This window comes from Triticum dicoccoides, chromosome 5B, assembly GCF_002162155.2.
Source record: "Triticum dicoccoides isolate Atlit2015 ecotype Zavitan chromosome 5B, WEW_v2.0, whole genome shotgun sequence".
NCBI classification, from domain to species: domain Eukaryota; kingdom Viridiplantae; phylum Streptophyta; class Magnoliopsida; order Poales; family Poaceae; genus Triticum; species Triticum dicoccoides.
This window is the reverse complement of record NC_041389.1, coordinates 215176909-215194626: the sequence shown is the minus strand read 5'-3', so window position 1 is coordinate 215194626 and position 17718 is coordinate 215176909.

Sequence of the window (17718 nt, the reverse complement as noted above, 5' to 3'; positions counted from 1 at the left end):
CCTGTCGAGGGCACAAGACCGTAGCTGAGGTAACAAGCTAAACGTCGAAGTCCAAGCGGAACTACTAGTGAGACTGAAGTCTCTCTGCAAAAACATAAAATAGGCAAACGTGAGTACAAATGTACCCAGCAAGACTTACATCAGAACTAACTACATATGCATCATTATCAACAAAGGGGTGGTGGGGTTTAACTGCAGCAAGCCAGCTTTGACTCGGTGGCTATCCTAAACTACGACTGCAAGCGACTCTTTTGAGGTGGCGCACACGAGTCCACATATTCACCATATCAATACACCACTATGGATCCGCTTCCGTCTCCCTACGAGAACGCCATCCACAGCACTCACGCTTATCTTGCGTATTTTAGAGTATCCACTTTCACTTGTCTATGAACTGATATAAGCAACCCAGAAGTCCTTTACCGCGGACACGGCTATTCGAATAGATGATGTTAACCCTGCAGGGGTGTACTTCTTCACACACGCTCTCACCACTTACCGCCGTTTACACGACATGTACTCGGCAACCTTCAAGCGGAAGCCCAACGTGGGTGTCGGCCACGGCCTGCCTAAACACTCAAGTCTCTAGTCCAGGTTTATCGCCTATTCGGGTTCCATCCATGAGGAGATCCGGCCGGAGTTTCGCTCACAGCCCCAAACGATGTGAACAGGGTTCCCGAGACACCAAACGGGCGCCCGGTACACCGTGCCACGTGCCTACCGCATCACAGCCCACCCCTACGGTCAGCACTGCCCACGGCCTCCAGCATACTACAAACACCAGAAACTACTTGCAACTCCTGGACAGAGGACAAGGGTGATCAAGAAGCCGAGAGGGTCCATTGGTTTCGGGCCCAATGCGTGGTAGTAGCTGAATCATGGATCACAAACACAGAACTCAGTTCCTGAGGACGGCTGCAATGAGACAACCCACCATGTACTCCTACATGGCCTCTCACCGCTACCTTTACCAAAACGTGTTCACACACTTAGCTCACACACAGTAGGACATGTTCACACGCCTCTGATTCATCCCCGATGAATCAGACCTGACTCAACTCTAAGCAGTAGCAGGCATGACAAACAAGCAAGAATGAGTAGGCACAACAGGGCTCAAACAACTCCTACCCATGCTAGTGGGTTTCATCTATTTACTGTGGAATGACAGGTCATGCAAAGGATAAAGGGGTTCAGCTACCGCAGCAAGTAACAGATGAATCGTTGTTGTCCTAATGCAGTAAAAGAGAGTAGGAGCGAGAGAGTGGGATTGTATCGAAATGAACAAGGGGGTTTTGCTTGCCTGGCACTTCTGAAGATAACATTGAGTCTTCATCAGTGTCAACGATCACATCATCGGTATCACGTCTATCGAGAGGGGACAAATACCGGCAACACAGAAGGGAACTCAATCAATGCAATGCACAATATGATGCATGATCATGACATGGCAAAATGAATGTGTTTTGAGCTAATGCAACTAGCAACAGATTAAATGAAGTTGGTTTGAATACAAGATTCAAATTTAAACTCCATATGTGATTATTCAAATGCCATTTAATTTATTTGTGCTAAACAGCAGCTATAAGTTGTTCTATCATGCATGAAAATGGTACAGATGGATTCCTTGAATTTTTCTGATAATTTTTCATATATAAATTATTTAATTTGGAGTTACGGTTGAATTTCTATGATTTTTAGAAGTTTTAGGCATTTTCTGGAATTTCCTGAATATTTTTAAATCCAGAAAATACTTATTGCGTCAGCATTGCGTCACTATGACGTCAGCAGGTCAACAGACGCTGCTGGTGGTCAAACCTGACCAGTGGGATCCACTGGTCAGTGACTGGGGCTGATTCGGGTGTATGACAGGTGGGTCCGGTCAACAGACACGTCAGCACAGTCAACTCTGACTTGTGGGCCCCACTTTATTAAACTAATCTAAACAGAAAATAGACCCGGAGTTAATTAGACGCGGGGCCCAGCTGTCATTGTCATAGCGTTAGACTAATAGCGTAATTAGTACTAATCTAATCCGCCATGTCAGCGTCACCGGAACCTCGCCGGCGGCGACCAGAACGACGGCAGCGCGGCTCAGAAACGTGCTACAGGTGGCGGTTGGACACACGGAGACCACCGGGACGTAGCCCGTGCTCTCCCGCATCAAGAGGAGGCGGAGTTGGGCGCGGGGGTTGCCGGAATCATGCCGGAGATGAGCTTTGGCGGCGGTCGGAGTTCGGGTGGGTGTGGGGTTGGTGCTAGGGGGCACGTGGGGAGAAGCTGGTGGCGGCTACGGGCTCCTGGAGACGTGTTGAGTGCGGTGGTGTGCTCGGCTTCGAGCTACAACGGCTCCAGCCACGGCGGTGACGAGGCACGGCGGCGGCGAGCTTCGGAGCTCAAGGGGACGGCAACTACAGGATGCTAGGGACGACGGGGCAAGGGGGAATCGGGTCAGCGGCTCACCGCGGAGCTGCAGGGATGGTTAGCGGGCTCGGGGGCGGCCGGAGTGCAGCGAATCGACGGCGACGATCTCCGGTGGCCGAGGAGGGGAACGGCGACGTGGGCGGCGATGCAGGGCTCCCGGCGTTGCGTAGCTCCATGGAGAGGTCGGGGGCGTCGAGGCGGAGCCTTGGGTCACTCTGGTGGGGTGGAACGACGGTGGTGGCTACGGCTGCGACGAGCGGCGGCGACGGCGGTCCTCGGTCGCGCGAGTGAGAGAGCCAGAGGAGGGGGGAGCGGTCCAGAGGGAGAGGGGAGAACGCGGGGAGGCTCTGGGTGTCTCCGTGGCGTCGCGAGGATGTCGGGGAGGCTGCCACGGCGAAGCAGGAGGTGGAGGCCCGGGCACGGGCGCGTCGACACGCCTCTGCCAGTAGGCAGAGGTTGAAGACAGCGGTGCCCCTGGTGGGCTGGGCCGCCAAGTGGACTGGCAGGGGGGGCTGGGCCAGCACAGGTGAGCGCCAGGTAGTTCCTTCTCTCTTTTTTTTAGTTTCCATTTTCTATTTTTTCTGTATTTGTTTTGATTTAGTTTAGCAACTAAACCATTTTAATAAATTCTGTAGTTTATTATGTGGCTTACTAAAATATATACAAAGCCACTCACAACTTCCAGAATTATTTGGAGTCATATTTAATAAATATTAAATATAAATCCAAAGCAAATAGTTATTGGATTAATTCAAATGGCCAAAATAAATATCTCTGTGACTCCAAAAATATTGGTTTAAATTTTACCTCTCACCAATATTTCCATGGAATAACAGGAACATTTTCTTGGACACATTTGATGAAATTTAAATGTTGGTTATTTTTAGAGGTCTTCTGAGGCTTTGAAAATTCCTCAATTCAATTTCATTTGAATTTAAACATGATGCTCACATGAGGTCTAGCCTAGTGCATAACAGGACCAGGGATGTGACAAGCAACCATTATTTCACACTTTGGTTCGGCATCATCTCAAACCATGTAGTATTGCTTCTGCCTCAAGCGAGACACGCGCATCGCCTTGGTACATCATGACACGTGGGACCGCATGACAGGCCATGCTCCCCCGTCGATCGCTCGGTAAAATCACCTCATTTTTACTACTTCCTCCGTATCGGTTTACATGGCATGCACGTCGTTCTAGGTTGAGAATTTAATTGGCTATATATGTGATGAACAGTATAAGTTTAGAAACTACATTCGCTTAAGAATCCAATGATATACTTTTTGTGACATAGTAACTCATATTTAGTTAGTCAAATGGATGACCTATAACTACATGCACGCCCTATAAACTGAGACACCTAAAAACGAGACGGAGAGGGTAGTACAGTACATATCTTTTTAGATCAATATAGTCGGGATTCACCAAGGAGCAAAACCAAGTGGTAGGCTGCTCTTGTCGTGTTGGTGTAGCAACTCAAGCAGGGTCAGTCCGCACATGAAATGGCGACACACTTAACAGGACCCCTTTCGCTGACATGTGCCTCATCCACCGTCTTGTTCCACATGCGATACACCAAATTACAGTTCAGAGCAGCGGTTGGAATTGGAGGCATCCCGGTCGTAGCGCCGCAGTAGTAGAATATGAGCAATGAGGGGTCAAATCACAAAGCCCCACCTTTGCCGCATTAAGCTGGACGGACGAAGAAACCATCATTTCACTCTAGGGCGCAAGAGCATAAAGAAAAGAGAGAACCAATGATGCATGCGGCAGCTACCTAGGGCACCCTAGGGTAGGGGTCTCCACTACAGATCCTTTTTTTTTGAAAGCGCCTCCACTACAAATCGGCTTCTCCCTCGTCCTCTTGAAGAAAACCGATGATGCGTGTGGCGGTAGGGTTTGTAGGGGTACTATGGCATGCGGGGCCATGTCATAGTAAACGGGAGAGGGATTGAGTTCGACTCGACGCCTTAAATATGTGTGGGCCGCTTGGTTTTATGGGAACGAGGCAACATTTTGGGTTCGGGGACCATCGGAGATATAGTACGTACAAAAAATTGTGGATGTAGGTTCGACCGAAAGGCAATGATGCATGGGCTCTACATTTTGATATACCCGGGGCCGCTTGAAATTTGCTACTCTACTCAAAACTAGTAAGGTACACATGCAATGAACGCTTGAGATTTGGAAACCAAATTATGAATAAATACACACTATAGCATGTAAGGGTTTGAGTCATATATGCATGATGTAGATGTTCGTTTAGTTCTTATAGTTCATCTCATTCAAAATCAATTAGTTTTATAAAAATGTTAAGATTCAAGGGGTTGTGCATTGTAAAGCATAAAGTAAAAAACAAATAATGGCAATTCATTTAGAAAAAAAATTGGGCAATTATGATACGGAAGATTCTAGAACAAAGGAGAAGTGCTAGTTTTTTGAGGTTTGTGCATTATGCTTAAGTTCAACCGTGGAGTCTTCTAAAATGTACATGTGGTAGATCTGGTGGAATGTTGATGATATCTAACGGCCATTAGTGCTTGGATTTGCCATCTCTGCACTGTCGGATTAGCTTCATCCAGCGACCATCTTTCAAAGTTATTCGCACACTATATAGTTCTTGTGCCATAGTTGCATGTCTTGGAAAATATCTACTAGTGGGTTGTACTAGCTATTTAGGAATAGAAGATGTATACATGGAAGTTGTAAGGAAAGAGATGACATGGAGTATCTCAATTCCTATGAGTAGGGATTAGAAAAGAGATGTCATTTGGTTCACATCATAGGAACTTTTCTATTGAATCTAGAGATGACATGTATCTCAATTCCTATGAGGAGGGATTAGAAAAGAGATGTAATTTGGTTCATATCATAAGAACTGTTCTATTGAATATACACTAATGTTTATTTTCCTTTGAAATTATGGGAGTATAGGAATCCATTCATATGAACCAAGTGGCTCTAAAGCTATAAAAATGATATCATGTTTATTTCCTTTGAAATGTGGAGTATATGAATCTACTCCTATGAACCAATTGGCTCTAAAGGAAAAAATCATATAAAAATCATATCATATAGAGTTCCTGTGATATACCTCCACACTAGAGGATGGTTGAAATTGCTGCAGGTGATACGATGGTCTTTCTTTGTAGACTCCTCCCCCATCTTTATAGTTACCTCTCGAAGATGAATGAAATGATATATACTGGGTATTCTACATGTGCAATTTGGTATATGAAAACTCGGTAAAAGTTTGCGAGGTTCGAATTTTCAATAAAGCTATATGAACTGCATTTTGGAATGGAGGGAGCATATGGCAGTTGCTAAAACTCACGTGCAAGATTTGTGTGTAGGAGGAGTGGATGTTCTGTTAAATGACATGGAAAAACTAACACTATCGGATGCCGATCTAATGGGTCTTACGGCATTCATCAGGAAAAGGCTTGTGGCGAACGTTCGTCGGATAATGATTTACGGACACATGCATTGCATTGATACGTGCCCCTCTCTCTCTCTCTCACGCACACGCACCATCATGAGTCACGACTCTCCCGAGTCCTCTCGCACCAACCGTCTATCTGCAGGTAGACGTCACACACATATGTGCTCTTCACACCCTACCCTCAAAACTTCTAAAAAACAAAAGACGCCGGGCACATTTTATTTTAGCTCACACGTCACACACTTATACTATTACTCTTGTGGCGAACGTTCTTTGGGCATACTATATTGTACTCTCAGGAATAGGAGCGGTGCATGCACGCACTAGTTCTCTCACACTCACTCGCGGGTACACATAGGAGCGCATTTTTTGAAGCTGGTACAACAAAATTACTCCACTATATATATAAGCAGGAGCCTTAGCGCTTGCTTTACTAGGGTTCCTCTCCTTCACTCTCTCATGCTCTCCAGATCTAAGGAAGACATAGGTGTCCACACTCTCTCTCTCTTCTCACGTCTCGTCACAAATCCGGCTGGACAACCTCGACCGGGGCAGGGGTGTAGGTGCATCGTTCACGCTGTTGTCGACGGAAAGGGAGGAGACCGACGGTTGCCCGCGCGTCCTGATCGGCGGCCGTGCCATTCTCTCCGAAAGAGCGCCGGCTCGGAAGGGCCTCTGACCCCTTCTTCCTCCCTGCGGTATTGTGGCCAAGATGTGGACTCCCGACGCCATCTTTGCCACATGCCGACGACCCTCGGGTATATATTCCTTCGAAACCTGCCTTGCTCTACTGCCCCAGCTCCCCACTTGGCTTCGTGTGGATCTTTCCTACTTCCGTCCGCTGTTCCAAAGCCACCTAGATTTTTACTATTATTAGGGGTAAAGCTAGTTCATACAGTCGACTCCAAGAGTTGGTTCAAACAGGGAAGAAAGTGGGAAAGTTGTAGCATGAATATAGGACTTGGTTCTAAGAGGAAACGGGGGAAAGTAGTAGATACTGGCCACCCAACCGGTCTCTTGGTAGAAAAGACGAAGAAAGCATGGTGGATGGCAAAGGGTGGGGGCAAGTGGACATGTCTCTTGGTTGAAAAAGGAAAGAATGTGATGGGTGTTGGGGGACAACGCAAATGAGAATGAGTAGGTCTAGATTTCCTGTGCTCACATAGGAAAATTTCACCGAGGAGATAAAAAATGGGACAAATGCAGACATGCTACCTGAGTGTTTGCCGCTCTCGGCAACCACATCTGCTTCACCACTTTATGCCCCTGCTGTCCCTATGCCCATATTGCTACCGTTAATGTAAAATCACATGAAGCATTAAGGAATGCCACCTAATGTCACTATAAGTAATGGTCTAGTGCCGTCGATAAATTGAAGCAATGCCACCACCATTTTATGAAGTGCTTCCGTCTTGCTTTATTTCCCATGAATTGTGTTTTTGCAGTTACACTTAAATCTCACACTGCTAACATTGCTTCATCCCAGTGGAACTGCACAAATTTGATTGTACATTTACTGACCATGTGCTACTCTCATGACAGTAATACTAATGCTATTGTTCTGCATGTTAATCTAGTGGCAGTGTTGATGTGATGTGTTGCTACTTACTTAAGGGCACTTTCATACTGTCAATCTAGTGCCAATTATAACACAATAGATGCTGTTGTTAATCATACGCCACTGAAAATATCTGTCACTGTTTAAATAACCGTATTTCGTATTTGCGCAAACAGGGATGTCCGTCTCCATATCATTTCGGGATGTCTGTCTCCGTATCGTTTCTATCTGTGCATCAAAAGCACACACCTCAGTTTTAGTAGAACTGCGCAAAATGAGATGGCTATCCCTCGCTACCATCGTCTAACCACCCGTCTTATAGGTATTCCTACATTGGTAGTAACTAGGTAGAATGACTAACGCAATATAAAATAAGTTGATTCGTACGTTTTACTTCCTAGTTGCAGTGTAGGGACGAGCAAAAACAACTGCATCCTAGTCCGGAATGCACTTTCTACCAGTTCATCCATGGACCAAGGACTAGCTGGCACGGATGCATGGCAGTTTTTTGGACAGGTGCGCGGACAAGAGGCATTGTGGTCTGCTTATTTATGCAAATAGCAGTGCTTAAATTTAGTGGAATGCACAAGAATTTCAGCTGGTCAGTGTCGGCGTTCTGGGAATGGGGGTCCCCAGACTTGCCTACCTGCGGCCTGCGGCGTAACTCGAAGGAGGCCCAGCGCAGCCCATCTTCATCAACACAAGCCCAAGACCCTCGCGAGGGGCCAAGCCTCGCGGGGTGGACAACAAGGAGCTTCCTCATGCACGGCCTCGTCAGGCTGGCTCGCGAGGAGGCGGAGAGTTCAAGGCGGGGTACCTCGCGAGGTGCCCATGACGCAAGCCATGACGACCAAGGGCGCCAGTCGGGCACCAGCCCGCGCAGTGTCCTCCTTTCCTCTTTGGTGCAAAGGGAGCAAGCGCAGGCGAGAGCATCAAGCAAAGGCGTCCATTTCGGTGCAACAAGACCAAGACCAGCCCAACGGCCGGAAGGAAGTCATTGTGCAGCCCAAGCCGGCGTCACCACCAGAGCCTTTGACAGGCGAGGACCAACTTTAGTCAGGATAAGTGTACCCGTTGTTCCCCTTCAAAATGGCCAATTGTTGGCGCCCTTCTCGCTCAATAGTTGGGAAGATGCCCAGGGCCTTTGCCTATAAATAGGGCTAGCCACCCACAGGGTAGTGGCATCAAGAGAACAAGGATAGAAAGACACAGAGAGAGAGAGAGAGAGGCAACTGAACTCCCCCTAGCAGTTCATCGCGCCTGCCAAGAACAGACCCTCGTGAGGCTGTTCTTCCATTGTACTGTTCCTCATCCGCCCAAGAGGCAATCCACCACACCACACACTAGAGTAGGGTATTACACCACAATGGTGGCCTGAACCAGTATAAATCTTGTGTCTCTTGTGCTGTTCTGTTTGGTAGTTTAGATCCTAGCGATTCGGTGAGGAGCGGGCCGGTAGAGGGTTGAATCTCCGCGCGCACCCCAGAGTTCGAACCTCAAGGGTCTGTCGGAACCCGAAATCCGACATTTGGCGCGCCAGGTAGGGGTGCGCCAGAATTTACCTTCCGTCGTCTCGTTCTTCTCCGACCATCGCATCCATGTCTGACGCTCGATGGGCTCGCGCCAAGCGCCGAGCCGCCCTCGCTTCCCATGTCGCCCAGACGGCTCCCGTCGGGGGGGCGCCCTCGTCGTTCGCCGTCACCCGCCGTCAATGCCGCCACCGGCCCGGCGGGGAACGAACAGCAAGCATCGTCCCAGCATCCATCCATGAGGCAGGACGGCCGCACTGCCACGCCCTCGCTCACCCCCGCTAGTTCTTCGTCACGCGCGCCCCGCGCGGCCATGGAGGCCCGAGCTGCGCTCATCGCGGAAAACGAGCTCCTGCGTTACCGCCCCATCGACAACGTCTACGAAGAATGGCTTGACCGAGTCGCCGAGCTCATCCGCGCCGTCCTTCTCGCTGCATCGCACCCCACCCTGCGCGAGCAATGAAGCTCCTGGGGCGCCTCAGCCGCCTCCTCCTCAAGAAGGCGCCCTGGCCCCAAGGCACGCGGCCCCTGGGCGGAACCCGCTCCGCCAGGCGCCGGCGCGGCAAGAGCAAAGCTGCCAAGAAGTCCCTCGCCCTCGAGAAGCTGCCCGAGCGCTCCCTGCTCCAGCACGTCAAGACCCTGCGCTGCCCCCAGCCGCAGCGCATGGGGACCCGCAGGACCAAGCTCTTCGTCGCCCAAGGCCCCCCTGTGGCCACGGCGGGCTGCCGCACCTTCACCTCCGAGTTGCGCAGCGTCGTGTGGCCCGGCAAGTTCAAGCTAGACCTGCCTCCTCGCTACGACGGCACGGCTGACCCTGCGGAGTTCCTCCAACTCTACGAGTTGGGCATCGAGGCTGCCAACAGAGACGAAAAGGTCATGGCGAACTGGTTTCGCATGGCGCTCAAGGACGGAGCCCGCACCTGGCTCCTGAATCTGGCCCCAGGCACGATCTCCTCCTGGGACGAGATGCGCACCCGCTTCATCGCCAACTTCCAGGGTACTCGCGAGCGGCCACCCGCCGTGAGCAACATGTGCCGTATCAAGCAACAACCAGGGGAAACCCTGCAGAAGTACATCCAGCGCTTCAACAACACGCGCCTCAAGATCCCCAAGGTGACGGAGGAAGCCATCTTCTCTGCCTTCTCCGACGGTGTGCGCGACGTCAAGATGAAGGAGGAGCTGGCGATGCATGAAGACCTGTGCACCTCCTTGGAGCTGTTCAACTTGGTGACCAAGTGCGCCAGGGCTGAGGAGGGGCGCCTCTTCCTCCTCGAGCTGCCTGCCGCGGACCCCGAAGAGAAGAAGCCCAAGGCCAAGGACGTGAAGTGCAAGGGGGCTGCCGTACTCGCGGCCGAGCCAGACACCAAGCGGGGCAGAGATCAGCCCGAACCCTCCAAGGGCAGTCGGTACTGCGTGTACCACGACCTCCACACCCACAACACCAATGAATGCCAAGAGCTCCAGGCCATGCGTGAAGGAAGGGTTGGCAGACGTCCCGACCGCAGCGACCGGGGCTACGGCCGAGGAGGAGGAAGGAATGCAGGACGTTGGGAAGACTGCGGCCCGCGCCAAGGGTGGCGCGACCAACCTCGCGAGGATCGCTGGCAGGACCCGCCTCGCGAGGGAGGCTGGAGGGATCAGCCTTGCGAGGATCGCCCGCAAGGGAACGCAGGCCTCCCCCCGCTGCCGCCGCAGCCAAGGAGAAATGAAGACTGTCATCAGGACGAGGGGGCTGGGGCTTCCAGGAACCACGTGCAATTGCCTGCCTCCTGGGCGGAGCTCAAGCCCCAGCCTCTCAGCGCATCTTCAAGCAGTTCGCCCGCGAAGTGAATGCAGTCCTCCCCAAGCTCGAGGCCACGCGCCCTCTCAGGTGGTCAGCATGCGCCATCACGTTCAGCTCAGCGGATCAGCTCAAGTGCGCGGCCACAGCCGGAGTCCTCCCGATGCTTTGTTCCCCAATCATCAGCAACGTGCTAGTCACCAAGACCCTCATCGACGGCGGGGCAGGGCTCAACGTCCTGTCCGTGGAAACGTTCAACAATCTTCAAGTGCCCTACAGTCAGCTTCAGCCAACCAAGCCTTTCTCCGGAGTCACCGACGGCTCCACGGTCCCGATCGGGCAGGTCCGCCTTCGTGTCACCTTCGGGGCATGCGACAACTACCGCACCGAGCTCATTGACTTTGACGTCGCCCACATTCGCCTGCCGTACAACGCCATCCTCGGGTACCCGGCGCTGGCCAAGTTCATGGCCGTGACCCACCACGGCTACAACGTCCTCAAGATGCCAGGAAGCGGCGGGGTCATCACGGTGCCCTGCGAAGAGAGAGATGCAGTGTGCTCCCTAGAGCGAGCCTTTCAGGCTGCATCACTGGAAGACCCAGACCGTAGAGGCAGGAGGCTTCCCGAGGCCGCACCCAAGAAGAGGAAGACATCGACCGGCCCGGCCCCTCAGGAGGCAGGCCCCTCAGGGCCCGCGCCTGCCCAGGGGGAGCCTCCTTCCATCGCATAGGGAAGCGCGCCCGGCGCCCTCCTCAGGCAGGGCTCAGGGGCTCTCCCCTGGAGGGCCGCCAACCTCGCGAAGGTCACGAGGGAGGCGCTTGGGCACCACCTGGAGGCGTGCTTCGAAGCACGTTTCCCTCAAGACGGAGCAAGGCAAGGAGGGCCAAACCCTCAGGAGTTCGTCAGCAAGGCCATTCGGGAGTTACAGGAGTCAAGGGTCATGAGAGGCAGCCGCCGCCTACCCACTGTGGCCCCCCATCCAGGCGAGGATGGTGGGATGCGCGTCTGCATCGACATACCGGGGCTCAACTGAGCCGCGTCTCAAGAGTGCCTCTGGCCCTTGCGAGTGGGACGTTGCGAAGGTCCACCCCATAACTACGTGCGCATGCCTTACGGCTTGCCGAACGCGGCTGCTGCGCACCAGCGTCTCATGAGGGCCATCTTGGAGGCTCAAGAGGTCAGGCGTGCCGCAGCCCTGGCGGAGGTGGAGATAGCCCGCGAGGAGCCGCCAGCGCCTCCGGAGCCTCCTGAGGCCCCTGGGCCTGGGGGCTCGTGAGGATCGGCACCCGCAGCCCACCGAGTCTGCTACACCAACACCCCTTCGTCCCCAACATCATCAGGTGACATCTTTTAAGTTTCATTTCTGGCTTGGAGCGCCCTCAAGGCCGCATTATTCCCAGGCCGCGTGGGTCCGACCCTGCGGCATGTACCCCTTTATTTCATGTTCCTGGCTTACCTTATTGGGGGCGCCCCTCGGGCTGCATCATCCCCAAGCAGCTCGGGCCTGACCCAGCGGCATGTACCCTTCTTGCGCTTATCTTAGGGCTATGCTTTCGATCCACCATGCTTGTTATTTCATGCCTTTTTCTCCTGGCTGTCGGAATCTTGGGCGTTAAAGGGGGGGTGCCTGAGCATCGCGACTTAGGGCTCCTACCAGCTCTCCGGCCCTCACCCTCTGGTCTTGTCCATGGAATCATGACCTGGCATGCCAGCGACGGCTGAGACCAGCCCGAGAGCCGGGACCTGAAGACGTAGAGCACCGGCATCAAACCAAATTTGCAGGAACACATTCCAAGGTAAGAGCCAGTGTCGGGCGCAACCCGCCCTGTGGTTGGGCCCCGCGGGTCCCGCGCTGGCTCACGGATGCCCCAATGCACCTCGTGAGGCCTTTCGTGCCCCGTCGCCTCTCCAAAGCAACTAACGGCTAACTGTCGATTGCCACGGTGAACTCTCGTTCCTTTTTTGATGAGCCTGCAGGGTCCCTCCAAGGAGCATTGCCAGGCGAGGCCCTCACGATGCCTTGTTCACTCTCATCCGCGCAACCCGCTTGCACGTTAAAGGGGGGGTGCCTGGGCATCGCGACTCAGGGCTCCTACTGGCCCTCGAGCCCTCACCCTCTGGCCTTGACCACAGCATCGCGACCTGGCATACCAGCGACGGCTGAGACTCGCTCGAGGGCCGGGACCCGAGGACGTAGAGCAGAAAGGGGAGCGGAGGCGAGAGGGGAGGAGCACGCGAGGACCTCGCCAAGCAACCCCTCGTCGGCCAAGGCATGGACCTAGCGCCGCACCAGGAAGCGTTTCCTGACCCTCGAGATAAGTCACTCTTCGGAAACACTAGTTATCGCAGCACCATCCCCGCACCCAATGCAATCCCGTGTTAGCAACGTTGCTCTCCTTTCTCACCGAATGATGGCTGCTTGAGCGCTAAAGGGGACCTCCTGAGCATCGCGACTCAGGGGCTCTTACCGGACCTCGGGCCACTCACCTCCTGGCCTTGACCACGGCATCGCGACCTCGCATACCAGCGACGGCTGAAGCCGCCTTGGGACTAGGACCTGTCGGCGCAGAGCATCAAGCCCTCGCGAGGTCTGAAAGGAGGAAACTAAGCTAAAACGGAATAAGCATATCGCACTGCTTCACAATAAGGATCATATTGGCAGACGGAGCTACAAACATCTTACAAGCCCCCGTGGGGTATATTCTTGGCCCCTCGCAGGAACAAAAGGCGTGAATCCTAAGGAGTCCTAACTATAGGGGGCATCGCGGCAGATGCCATCATCAACAGTGGGTTGCCCAGCACCGACGCCAACCCCATCCAGATCAGAGGCGGCGACAGCCTGATGAGCCCGCCCTGCTCTGGGAACGGCGCAGGCTCGGGGGCTCATAGCTGTCGTCGCTCGTCTCCGAAGTCGCGAAGAGCTCGACGGAGTCAATGGATCCTCCGGCGCCTCCGTTGCCTGAGGGCGGCCAAGGGAGTGATCGGCCGGCCTCCGTCTTGCCGCAGCAGGGTCCCGACCGCCTATCCCGGGGCAGCACTCCAGCCGGCGACCCTCCGCATCGAAGACCTTGAAGGACATCACCTAAGCACCGTCGTACTCCAGATGGATCGTGAGTGCGCCCCTCGTCCTGCAGACCCGGGCGACCTCGCCCCAGCCCCGAGTCATGAAGACCTCGCCCGGGGCAACGACCGCGACCTCTGCCCCGGTCGCGAGAGTGCCGCAGCCGGCGTGCTGCAGCCAAAGCCCCAGGGGTTCCCCCTGACGGACGACGGAGGTGAAGAAAGAGGGGAGACGAATCCAAGACTTAGGAGGCGTGGCGGCGTGAAGCACAAACTCTCGGCAGGAGCCCTCGGCGTGGACTCCAGGGGGGAAGACGCACACCTTCGTGACCCGCCGGCGTCGTCGGCGACGCCGCTCGTGGCACTCGGCGTCGACTCCTTCGGAGCCGCCAATGTGCGCGTACAAGGGAAGAGGGAACCCTGGTGGCGGCCGCTCACACTAGGGTCTTGACGCTTCCTGGCGAGTGCCCTCGCCCTGACACCAGAGGGCAGGCTGCTTCTTCGGGGGAAGCGGGTCAGGATCCTCTTGGGGAGCCTTTCCCTTCTCTTCCGCGGAGAACCAGCGGATCGGAGCCATTGCAGCAAGACGGAGCAAGGCCCAGGAAGGAGGAGAAGCAGAGGGATAGACCGGAAGGGCGCATGCCGTTCCATACATATAGCCGGCGAAGGCCAACCGTCGACCTCCACGATCGCAGGTAATCATGACCTGCTTTGCATGCAGGGACTTGTCAAATCCGTGCGGTTACCAAGGCGTCGTGGGGAAGCAGAGGCGCACACATCCAATCAACCGCCATGCGGCACCCAAGGCCGCAGGCTGTTAGGGCCCGTGACGCTTCGCACTTGCCCTTTCGCCTCTCTGCTCAGCCAAGTTCGGGCGCGCCATGGGCCCGGGGGCTCCTGTCGGCGTTCTGGGAACGGGGGTCCCCAGACTTGCCTGCCTGCGGCCTGCGGCGTGGCTTGAAGGAGGCCCAGCGCAGCCCATCTTCATCAACACAAGCCCAAGACCCTCGCGGGGCGGACGACAAGGAGCTTCCTCAGGCACGGCCTGGTCAGGCTGGCTCGCGAGGAGGCGGAGAGTTCAAGGCGGGGTACCTCGCGAGGTGCCCATGACGCAAGCCATGACGACCAAGGGCGCCAGTCTGGTGCCAGCCCGCGCAGTGTCCTCCTTTCCTCTTTGGTGCAAAGGGAGCAAGCGCAGGCGAGAGCATCAAGCAAAGGCGTCCATTTCGGTCCAACAAGACCAAGACCAGCCCAACGGCCGGAAGGAAGTCATTGTGGAGCCCAAGCCTGCGTCACCACCAGAGCCTTTGACAGGCGAGGACCAACTTTAGTCAGGATAAGTGTACCCGCTGTTCCCCTTCAAAATGGCCAATTGTTGGCGCCCTTCCCGCTCAATATTTGGGAAGAGGCCCAGGGCCTTTGCCTATAAATAGGGCTAGCCACCGACAGGGTAGTGGCATCGAGAGAACAAGGATAGAAAGACACACACAGAGAGAGAGATGCGACTAAACTCCCCCTAGAAGTTCATCGCGCCTGCCAAGAATAGACCCACGCGAGGTTGTTCTTCCATTGTACTGTTCCTCATCCGCCCAAGAGGCAATCCACCACACCACACACTGGAGTAGGGTACTACACCACAATGGTGGCCTGAACCAGTATAAATCTTGTGTCTCTTGTGCTGTTCTGTTTGGTAGTTTAGATCCTAGCGATTCGGTGAGGAGCGGGCCGGTAGAGGGTTGAATCTCCACACGCACCCCAGAGTTCAAACTTCAAGGGTCTGCCGGAACCCGAAATCCGACAGTCAGTACACTGCATGGTTCAGTTCAACATTCCAGCTGAGACCACAATTATAATTGGTTATTCTGGATTGAGTGAACCTAACCCTGGATGGTGGCAACAAGAAAAACCAAAGTGAACTCAGGAAATTTAAGCCAACCGGGACGCCCTTTGCTCAGAGAAGCCTTGCTTGTTTTTTCCTGATTTGTAAACCTTCTCACAACTTTGTGTTTTGCTGTGAACTAGTATATGTTTGTTATGTTCTATGAATCATTGAGATGTATAAAATTGCTTAACTTATGCTTTTCAAGTTTTTTATGAAGCCGAGTTTAATGAGAGTGTTCCACATGAACGCTGGACTACCGTGTGAAGCGCTTGGAATTTACATTGTGGCCTCAGTTAACTGCATCAACCACTGTAACAAGATACATAGTTGCTTATATGTTAGACAGAAGATTGTTGATTGTTAGCTGGTCGATAGCCTAGTGTTGAAGCGAGCTGAGCCAATGTGTCGTGTTTTGCACAACTGCTTACAAGTGGGGTAGCACCAACAGTGTTTACAAGTACTTATGTATACGTTGCCGCATAGTTCTCGAACGAGTACTCTATTTCATCAAACACACACTAATCCTATGATAAACCGTGACAACTTATGTCTTCCCATGCCATATTCATGAAAAAACTAGTGAGAACGCATCTGTTTCGGCAACAATTATGATGGTTCTCACATGATTCACGGGTACACAAAAGTAGCGGCAGTTTGCATAGACGGATTCAAACAGAGTACTAGCCCCAGAGGGCTCGATAACAGGCAAGGTTCGGATATTTAGACACAATCCAAACTACTATTAAACACTAGTTGGGGAAACTATTTCATGCCTCGATCTAATTTGGGCTGGACACAAGATGGACCTTGCCATGAACATCATCGAGGACGTCCGGTAGTAGCTCAATCCTGTGAACCTTCATGAAGACAACCTTGTGGCCTTGCCACTCATAAACTTGTTTATGGAGGCATGCCACGCCATCTTCCTGTGTAAGCTTGACAAGAACACTATGCCTCACAAACGAAGGAGTAGCTTTGAACTTCTTGTGCTTCAGTACACCCTGGACAACACGTCTGAGAACAGTGAGGCTGGAATACAACTCGAAATTGGTATAAGCGCAAATGGCTTCCAGGATCCAACAGCCTAAGAACTCTGTTTTCCCAGTGCGTATATTCAGGTCATCTGCCTCATAGCGAGTGACATGTACAACCACACAATCCTTGTCTACATCAGGGCTCTATTGAAACAAAAACGGATTCTGAATTACTTTCCAGTATAAGAAACACAAGTTATTTAAACCACTATGTATAGCATGGCATTGAAGCTAATAAAATTTTGCATTATTCATCACCACATACTTAGATGAAAAACCACAATCGAGATCAGCCAAGTAGAAAATCACCTTGGGCAGCTCAGCGGGGGGGGGACACATCCTCGAAGGGGGAAAACTGCTCCTGCAGTGCCACGGGGATTGTAACCTCAATTGGGGCATTGACCATCTCAGTAGTGGCCGTGAGCGTATCTGGGGTCGGCTCGGTGGCTGCCTCCATCTTCTCGGAGCTCTCTATCTCGTGGGGATCAGCCTCCTGCGTCTGCTCCAATATCGGCAGATATTTGCTTGGTTCTCCTTGGTCCATCATGAAACTGACGAATACTAGGAGACCACTGAAAGGAAAACAAAATCGCAATGACAATGAAACAAAAAAGAGAGTGAAGATCTGTTACTGCTTTGCAAAAGTTCTTTTTTTTCTCTGAACGAAAATATACCAACATCATGGATCCGCTTACCTTCCCTTCATTGGGAGAGAAGAATAGTGGCAGATGTGAGTGTTACCTTTCTTGAAGATGGTCAGGGAGAAGGGGATTCAGCCTAGATTGAAATGATGGTTGCTTCGTCTGTCAAATTAGACTGTGGGGAGGTGGGGTTTTGTGATACGACGACTCGTTACTGTCGCGCTACGACCGGGGTGACTCTCCGCCTGCATACTGCCTTCTAATTTTGTGGATGGCATTTGGGCCCGCGCGCTGCATGGTCCGCATGTCGGTGAACAAAAGTATAAGGGCATTTAGTAGAGGGTTTAGATGACCTAGGAGGAGCCAGAAG